The following is a 9,389-nucleotide window of genomic DNA, read 5'->3' as shown; positions in this document are numbered from 1 at the left end:
GTATCTACTATTTTATAAAACAAACCTCTCAACTTTACATATCACTTTCCAGCTGCCACCCCTTTCTCTGCTCCTCCTTGTAGGATAACTCCTTTAAAAAGTAGATGATTCTCATTACTTATATACTTCCTTACTTCCTATTCTCTCATCAACCCACTCCATTCAAGTTCAGTTTCAAATCTGTCATAGACTAAATGTTTGTGTACCTGCAAAATTTTTATGTTGAAATCCTAACCCCATACATCATGGTATTAGGAGGTGTTGCATTTGGGAGGTAATTAGGCCCTGAGTATGGAGCCCTCATGAATGGGATTAGCGCCCTTAGGTAGAATTTGCTTTGCTCTTTTTACCATATGAGCATACACCAAGAAGTCAGCAGTCTGCAACTTTAAAGATGTCCTTCAATCAGAACCCAACCACACTGACGCCCTGATCTCAGGCTTCAGCCTCCAAAACTGTGAGAAATAAATTTCTGTTGTTTATAAGCCATCCAGTCTATGATACTTTGTTATAGCAGCCCAAATGGACTAAGACACCATCATTCCAACAAAATTACATCTGTCAAGTTCAGCAGTGACCTTCATATTCTGCATACAATGATCAATTCTCAGTCCTCCTCTTCTATGACCTATTAACATTAGGTTCATTTGTATTTCTTCCCCTTTGCAACACTCTCTATTCTTGGCTTCAAGAATAATTGTTCTTTTTTTCTCCTTTCTCATGTATCACCTTTTCTCTGTTTCCTTTGCTGGATCTTTATCTTCACATTGATTTCTTAACTTTTCAAGGCCCTGGAGTTCAATACTCAGACTTCTATATAGACTCATTCCCTCAGTGATCTTATCCAGTTCCATGACTTCAACTACCAGCTGTATATTAGCAATTCCCAATTTCTCTCCCAAAATCTTGTGTAAACAGCCAACTACTTGACATTTCTACATAGATGAATTTAAGAATAAGGATGGCTGGGTTGCCTGGGTGGCTCAGTCGGTTAAGCAACTGACTCTTGATTTCGGCTCAGGTCATGATCTTGGGGTCCTGGGATCGAGCCCCATGTCAGGCTCCCCACTCAGCAGGGAGGCTGCTTGGGATTCTCTCTTTCCCTCTCCCTCTGCCCCTCCCCCTGCTCAAGCTCTCTTTCTCTCTCAAATAAATAAATAAATCTTTAAAAAAAAAAAGAATAAGAATGGCTTAGGTTATATGGCACTAACAAAAAGCATGGAAATGCCCATGGCTTAAACAATAATGTTTATTTCTCAAGCAAGCTACCTATCCACCATGAGTCAACAAAGGGTCTCATGGACCATGGCTGATGGAGGCCCTATCTTGACACCATTTTCCATGATCATAGAGGCAGAAAAAAGGGAATATAACAAATCATGAACATTGATTCTTGAAGCTTTTGCTGAGGAGTAATACATGTCACATTTGTCTACATTTCATTGTCCTCAAATATACTTTCTGTTACCCTGCCTTATTGTTATTCAAAAGCACCACCTAACACATTATTCACTTAAGTGTTTATGTGTTAATTTTCTATCTTTTTCTCTTACACTGTAAGTTCCACGAATGCACAGACTTGGTTACCTTTACTGCTGTATCTTTAGTACCTAGCAGTGTCTGGCACATAGTAGCCATTCAATAAATATTTATTGAATGAATAAATTAATTCCTCCTGCTTTTTTACATTTATTTCTTTTAATTTTTATTATTTTTAGTTAAATTCTTATCTTTGTTCTTTTTCTTAATAAAACATATATGGCTGTAAATCTTCTAAGTTCATCTTTGATCACCATCCACATATTTTGAGATGTAGTGTTCTCATGTCATCAAATTCTAGTCTGTCACCAGTTTAGAGTTCCACTTTGACCTAAGCACTATTTGAGAATGTTTTAAAATTTCCAAATGGTTGGATTTTTCTATGTATTTAAACTGTACACTATTTATTTATTTATTTATTTATTTATTTATTTATTTTAGAGAGAGAGAGTGCAAGTGGGGACAGGGGCAGAGGGAGAGGGAGAGAGAATCTCAAGCAGACTCCACACTGAGTGTGGAGCCCAATGCGGGGCTCAATCTCATGACCCTGAGATCATGACCTGAGCTAAAACCAAGAATCCAATGCTTAACCAACTGAGCCACCCAGGCACCTCTCTACACAATTTAATTTCTAGCTTTATTTCACTGTAGTCAGAGAAGTAATAAAGGAGGATACCAAAATGTAGAATTTCTACCACCTACATACCCTCCACCCCGCCCCACAGTTAAAAGTGTGTAATTATAACAAATGAACGTGAAGTACAGGATAAAATATCAGATCTTCTGGATTTCCATGCAATCTTACCATGCTAAATATTCCATTTCCTGTGTTGTTTTTCAAGGTTTCAGCATGCTGCCTTATGACAGTCAGTGCCTTTGAACAGAGTTATGACATCTTGGCTTGATATCCCAGATGAGTATAAGTTCATTTGGTTACAGGAGAGAAAACCAGGTTGTTCCTACCTTGGCTGTGTATGGTATTTAACAACTCTATCCCTCTAAATTTTTCTACAAAAAAATGATGCTATGGAATTCTCTAGGACCTACAAGCTTGTGAGAAGTTGGTGGTGGCTTGAGTTCTCTGATTCCTATTATTCCTTGAAATTTGAATTGCCAGTCCCTTTTCTCAGGTGCTATAACCAAAACTGTTTCTTCTCATGGGGATGGTCCTGCAATTCCTGGTCCCTCTCTATTCCCAGATGGCTCACTAGAGAGATCTCAGCTTGTTCAGCAGCTAGGATCCACAAAATATGATGCTGAGAAAATGCATGCTGCTGTTGCACAGGGCACTGTGGGAGCTTAGGTGCTCAAAGTCATTCTGCAATCGGAGTACCATCTTGGTGGGCAAGGGAGACAGTGCTGCCTAAGGTCACCACATGCTTTAGCAACACCTATCAGGAGAGAACATGAACAGATAATTTGTTTCTCTAATCCAACTGTTGATGAGAAATTTAATCAAATTTTGGGGGGAATTTATGGTAATTAAAGTAAGGATGAACAAAGAAATACTAAAATGAGAAAAACTGCATTACATCAAAACTGCTCCAGGTCATTGTAATAATGGGATTATACAAATTGATCTCAAGTGGATTATAGTGAAATTTAATAATCGATCTTAGAATTCAGGCTATAAGAAATCTCTTAGTGGATAAAAAGGAAGAAAACAAATTCCTTCAGTACCTATTATTTTCTAGGCACGTGTGTGGGTACATGTGTATATTCCCTGAAATATTGTGAGCTAGATGTTATATATAGATAGAGATATTATAGCCTATCTATATCTGTAGATATAGACATTTAAGGATACTGAAACTAAAAATTATCTAAGGTAACATAGCAAGTCACTGACAGTCCTAAGTTTACAGCTCATTTCCATGGGCAGATGGCAGAAAGGAAATTTGTAAGCCAAGTCAGTTTGCCTTCAAAGCTTATATTTATTTTCATCCATTCATGTGCTTGTACTATCCCACTTAGCTGCCTCCAGTAGGAGGTTAGACAGATACCTGGGCCTGAGTATGGGAGATCCAAACATCTACTTAAGTTTTTATGGTTATTTTTTTAAGTTGGAATTGTGTTGATATCACTCTGGGTACGATGATTACTTTTAGCTTCTCACTGGGTTAACAGCACTCACAATTCATCGTGACTTCCTGATTAGTTAACATGGGAGAACCAGATCCCTCTTCTCCTCTCCTCTCACTTCATCATCATACTCTTTTCAGTAGATATCACAAAATAATATAGATATATAAAAGGTATAGAAAATAATGTAACAAGTGGCCATGTACCCACCATCTAGCTTAAGAAACAGAGCATTGCAAATATAGGTGAAGCTCCTTGAGTAGCTCACCCTGATAGCATGCTTCTCATCCCCTTCTGCATACACACACATACACACACACCTTGTTTAGAATTAGACTCTATCCTGAATTTGGTGATTATCATTCCTATTCCTGTCTTTATAGTTTTACCATATATATTCTTTTTTCAAACCCTATGTAGTATTGTTTTGTAAGTTTTTAAACTTTATATAAATACTGTGTTGTAAATACTCTTCTGCACAATATTTTTTACTCTATATATTTTTTCTTTTTTCTTTTTTATCTTATTTAAATTCAATTAGTTAACATATAATGTATCATTAGTTTCAGAAGTAGAGTTCAGTGATTCATCAATTGCATATAACACCCATTGCTCATCACATCACATGCCTTCTTTAATGTCCATCAACCAGTTACCCCATCACCCCACCCACTTCCCCTCCAGCAACCCTCAGTTTGTTTCCTAGAGTTAAGAGTCTCTTATGGTTTGTCTCCCTCTCTGATTTCATCTCAGTTTATTTTTCTCTCCCTTCCCCTATGATCCTCTGTTTTGTTTCTTCATTTCTACATATGAGTACAACCATATAATATTTGTCTTTCTCTGATTGACTTATTTTGCTTGGCATAATACCCTCCAGTTCCATCCACATCATTGTAAGTGTAAGATTTCATCCTTTTTGATGGCTGAGTTATATTCCATTATATTTATTTATGTGTGTGTGTGTATATATATATACATATATATTGAGATATATATATATATATATATATATATATATATATATATATATATATCACATCTTCTTTATCCATTAATCTGTCAATGGACATCTGGGCTCTTTCCATAGTTTGGCTATTGTGGACATTGCTGCTATAAACATTGGGGTGCAGGTGCCCCTTTGGATCACAATGTTTGTATCCTTTGGGTAAATACCTAGTCAGGCAATCGTAGGGTGGTTCTATTTTTAACTTTTTGAGGAACCTCCATATTTTTTCCAGAGTGTCTGTACTAGCTTGCATTTCCACCAACAGTGTGAGAGGATTCCCCTTTCTCCACATCTTCACCAACATTTGTTGTTTCCTGACTTGTTAATTTTAGCCATTTTGACTGGTATGAGATGGTATCTCATTGTGATTTTGATTTGTATTTCCCTGATGCTGAGTGATGTGGAGCATTTTTTCATGTGTCTGTTGGCCATTTGTATGTCTTCTTTGGAGAAATATCTGTTCATGTCTTCTGCCCATTTCTCAACTGGATTACTTGTTTTTGGGGTGTTGAGTTTGATAACTTCTTTATAGATCTTGGATACTAGCCCTTTATCTGATAAGACATTTGCAAATATCTTCTCCCATTCTGTAGGTTGTCTTTTGGTTTTGTCAGCTGTTGGCTATGCAGGAGCTTGTTATCTTGATGAAGTCCCAATAGTTCATTTTTGCTTTTGTTTCCCTTGCCTTTGGAGCTATGTCTAGCAAGAAGTTGCCGTGGTCAAGGTCACAGAAGTTGCTGCCTGTGTTGTCCTCTAGGATTTTGATGGATTCCTGTCTCATATTTAGGTCTTTCATCCATTTTGAGTTTATCTTTGTGTATGGTGTTAGAGAGTGGTCGAGTTTCATTCTTCTCCATGTGGCTGTCCAATCTTCCCAACAGCATTTATTGAAGAGACTGTCCTTTTTCAATTGGATATTCTTTCCTGCTTTGTGGAAGATGAGTTGACCATAGAGCTGAGGGTCCATATCTGGGCTCTCTATTCTGTTCCACTGATCTGTGTGTCTGTTTTTGTGCCAGTACCTTTGTCAACATTCCTCTGGCTATTTGGGGTTTATATTTTTAAAAGTAGTCAATCATGTTGAGAGGTAAGCTATACAATATAGTTCATTCATTTTGCTGCTGTATGTATTCTATTTATTGAGTAAATCACAATTATTTATTCACCATTCAATTGATGGACTTTTTAAAAAGATTTTATTTATTTATTTATTTATTTATTTATTTGAGGGGGGAGGGGCAGAGGGGGAGAGAGAGAAAGAATCTCAGAGTCCCTGCTGAGTGGGGAGCCTGATGCAGGACTTGATCTCATGACCCTGATATCATGACCTGAGCTGAAATCAAGAGTCAGTTGCTTAACTGACTGAGCCACCCAGGTGCCCCCAACTGATGGACTTTTAACTTGTTTCCAATCTTTCATTTTTTATAAACAATTCTGCAGTTAGCATCTCTGTTCATACCTCACTTTGGACATGCATAGAAATTTCCATAGGGCACATATCTAGGAGTAGATCTGTTAGATCATAATGTTTATGCATTTTCGATTCTACAAGGTGATGCTAAATCAATCTCCTTACTCTTTTTTATTTCTTATGCATTTCTAAGTGTGGGCTCTCTAATACTATTTAATGGTTCTGTAAGATCAGCATAAGCTCAGAATTGGGATTGCAGGGGCACCTGGGTAGCTCAGTCGTTAAGCATCTGCCTTCGGCTCAGGTCATGATGATCCCAGGGTCCTGGGATCGAGCCCCACATCGGGCTCCCTTCTCAGCGGGAGGCCTGCTTCTCCCTCTCCCACTCCCCCTGCTTGTGTTCCCTCTCTCGCTGTGTCTCTCTCTGTCAAATAAATAAATAAAACCTTTTTTAAAAAAAAGAATTGGGATTGCAATTCATTCTTGTTCCAGTTGAAATCTTTCATAATCTCCTCTCTCTCTCCCTCTCTCTCTCTCAAATATATATATATATATTTTTTTCTCTTGAGGGAAGTTTGAACTAATTTGTCAACCAGTAGGAATATAGTATCTATACAATTCATTCTGTACGCAGAATTAAAATAAATACTAAGTGCTTTAATAATAGCTACTATTCAATGGTCACCTAATTACCTATTGACTGTCAAGTATTTTCCTTACACTCATTTAGCACTCATAATAACCATGCAAAATAGCTATTTTGATCCAATTGTATAGATAAGGAGTTCAGAGACATTAATTAACTTGTTCAAAGTCACAAAGCTAATAAAGTATTGAGCCAGATTTCAAACCTAGTTCTAAATGATTGTCTTTTCACTATCCCACTTTACCTTAAGAGTTATAAGGTACTTTCATATCTTTATCAAGTGTGATTTATTGCTTGCATATTGCCCTATGGAGCTAGGTTATTATCCTTTTTATTTTACAAATGAGGAAATAGATGCTCCGAGAATTTATATGCTCTGCCAAAAAGTTATATAGCTAATGAGTGGTAGTACTAGGACCTAAATCCAGGGCTTTGGACTCCTGTGTCAGTTCTTTTCTATTATCCAATACCTCCACTGAAGTAATGAGATTGTTAACATAGTACTGGTCTAGGTCACCTTGGGGAAAGAATGCCTAATTAAAGAATTTGCAGGGCGCCTGGGTGGCTCAGTCGTTAAGCGTCTGCCTTCAGCTCAGGTCATGATCCCAGGGTCCTGGGATCGAGTCCCACATCAGGCTCCCTGCTCAGCGGGAAGCCTGCTTCTCCCTCTCCCACTCTCCCTGCTTGTGTTCCCTCTCTCGCTGTCTCTCTCTCTCTCTGTTGAAAAATAAATAAAATCTTTTAAAAAAATAAAAGAAGTTAAGAATTTGCAAATATTGTGCTACTGATAGAGAACCTTGAAAAGTTTTTGAGTATTAGAGGGACTTGCTCATAAGCATGCTCTAAGAAAATGACTCAAATGGCACAGGACATGGAGATGGGTGTAAGGGTCGGGACAGACATTGGAGTCCAGGAGGGCACCAGCAATTTTTTTCTTTGCACGAAGGCAAGAATCTTTATCTGTTTTATTCACTGACAAGCTATTAGTGCCTACTAGCACAGTCCTTTGTACACAGTAGGCAATGAATTCTTGTTGAATGAATTTAGAATTTTGGCACTGAAAGAAAACTTGGAATTTACCTAGCCCAAACCATTTGTTTTATCAGTGAAGCAAATGAGACTCAAAGGAGCTAAAGTTTCACAGCCAGCTTCTGGTAGAACAAATACATTAGAACACTATCTTCAGATAAAGGCTTCTTTCCACTCAGCAATACTATCCAGCACTAATACATTTAAAATAGAATTCATGTAGAGTTTTCAGGCATTATAATATTCAAATAGTCAGTTTATTATAGCAAATATACATGCTGTAATGTCATATAATATTTTCCCCCTCGATGTGTACAAAACCTCCCCAAATAAAAAATCCCAAATTTTCAACAGTTTCTGTATATAGATACAAAAAATTAGTTAAGTTATTATGAATTGGAAAAACTGTCTATAAAACAGTGTACAGGAAGCATCTATGTATGAAGAATTCTTTGAAATGCACATGAAGATGGGTTAGGGTCATTACATTAGAGTATTCAGGATTTAATGAAGGAATTTTCAGAATTGCAAGACAGCTATAATTATAACTCCTCCATAATTTTTTCCTCATCCAGAGCTGAAAATGTCTATGTTGCATTTTGTTCCAATTTTACTTCCTTAAAGGGAAATGGAATTTGCTCACATAATCATGTAAAAACAAAAACATCTAGTGGATCTATTCTATTTTCATGCAGTTGACATAAGCATCTATGACCTACCCAATGAATCTTTGTGAGTTATGAAGTAGGTATGAACTTTGTGTGGAGTGTTAATCTTTTTTGTTTGTTTGTTTTAGCTATATGGATGCCACAGGTCTTAAGTTGAGAAAACAACTAAAGTCTTGCTAAGCTGAACTTAGCGGGATTTACAGAATGTTACAAAAATCACTTCGGTTATTCTTCAAATATTCAGTGATTGAAGCTTGGCTAATATGTTTTGATATAACTGGCCATGAACAGACTGATAGTTCATAACTACCCACCTTCCAACACACACACACACACACACACACACACACACACACACAATCATCCCTGAAAGGCCTATCCAGAATAGTTTATTGTATAAGAGAAGCCAGCTCTTCTCTAAGAGGAAAAAATGTAAAGTTTGGTCTCTTCATAAAACTATATCCTCTCCTTAGATTTGAGTCCTGGCTATGCTCAGAGAAGACAACTCATTTTATTGCATTCCAGTTCAACCTCATAATGTTTCAGATATTTCTGGTTTAAAATTTAGTCTCTCTTGGATATGTACACAATCAGATTCAAGTCACTGTCAAGTTCACCATCCCAGGGCTTCTTCTTGCAGGTATTTTCTCCTTCATCTACCCTGGTTCTGCTTTAATTAAAAAAAAATAAAAGGGCCTGTATTAGTTTTCTGGGTCTGTCGTAACAAAGCACCACAGACTGGGTGGCTTAAACAACAGAAATGTATTGTCCCACAGTTCTAGAGAACAGAAGTCTGAGATCCTGGTGTGGGAAGGGTTGATGCCTTCTAAGGGCTGTGAGGGAGGGATCTGCTCTATGCCTATCTCCCAGCCTCTGGTGGTTTGCTGGCCATCTTTGGTATCCCTAGGCTTGAAGCAATATCACACCCATCTCTGCCTCCAACATGGCTTTCTCTCTTGTATGTGTGTCTATGTACAAATTTCCCCCCTTTTTATAAGGACACTAGTC

The sequence above is a fragment of the Phoca vitulina genome, unplaced genomic scaffold (assembly GCF_004348235.1).
Source record: "Phoca vitulina isolate PV1807 unplaced genomic scaffold, GSC_HSeal_1.0 scaffold39, whole genome shotgun sequence".
Classification (NCBI taxonomy): domain Eukaryota; kingdom Metazoa; phylum Chordata; class Mammalia; order Carnivora; family Phocidae; genus Phoca; species Phoca vitulina.
The sequence above is the reverse complement of the archived record's forward strand: the minus strand, read 5'-3'. Positions refer to the sequence as shown.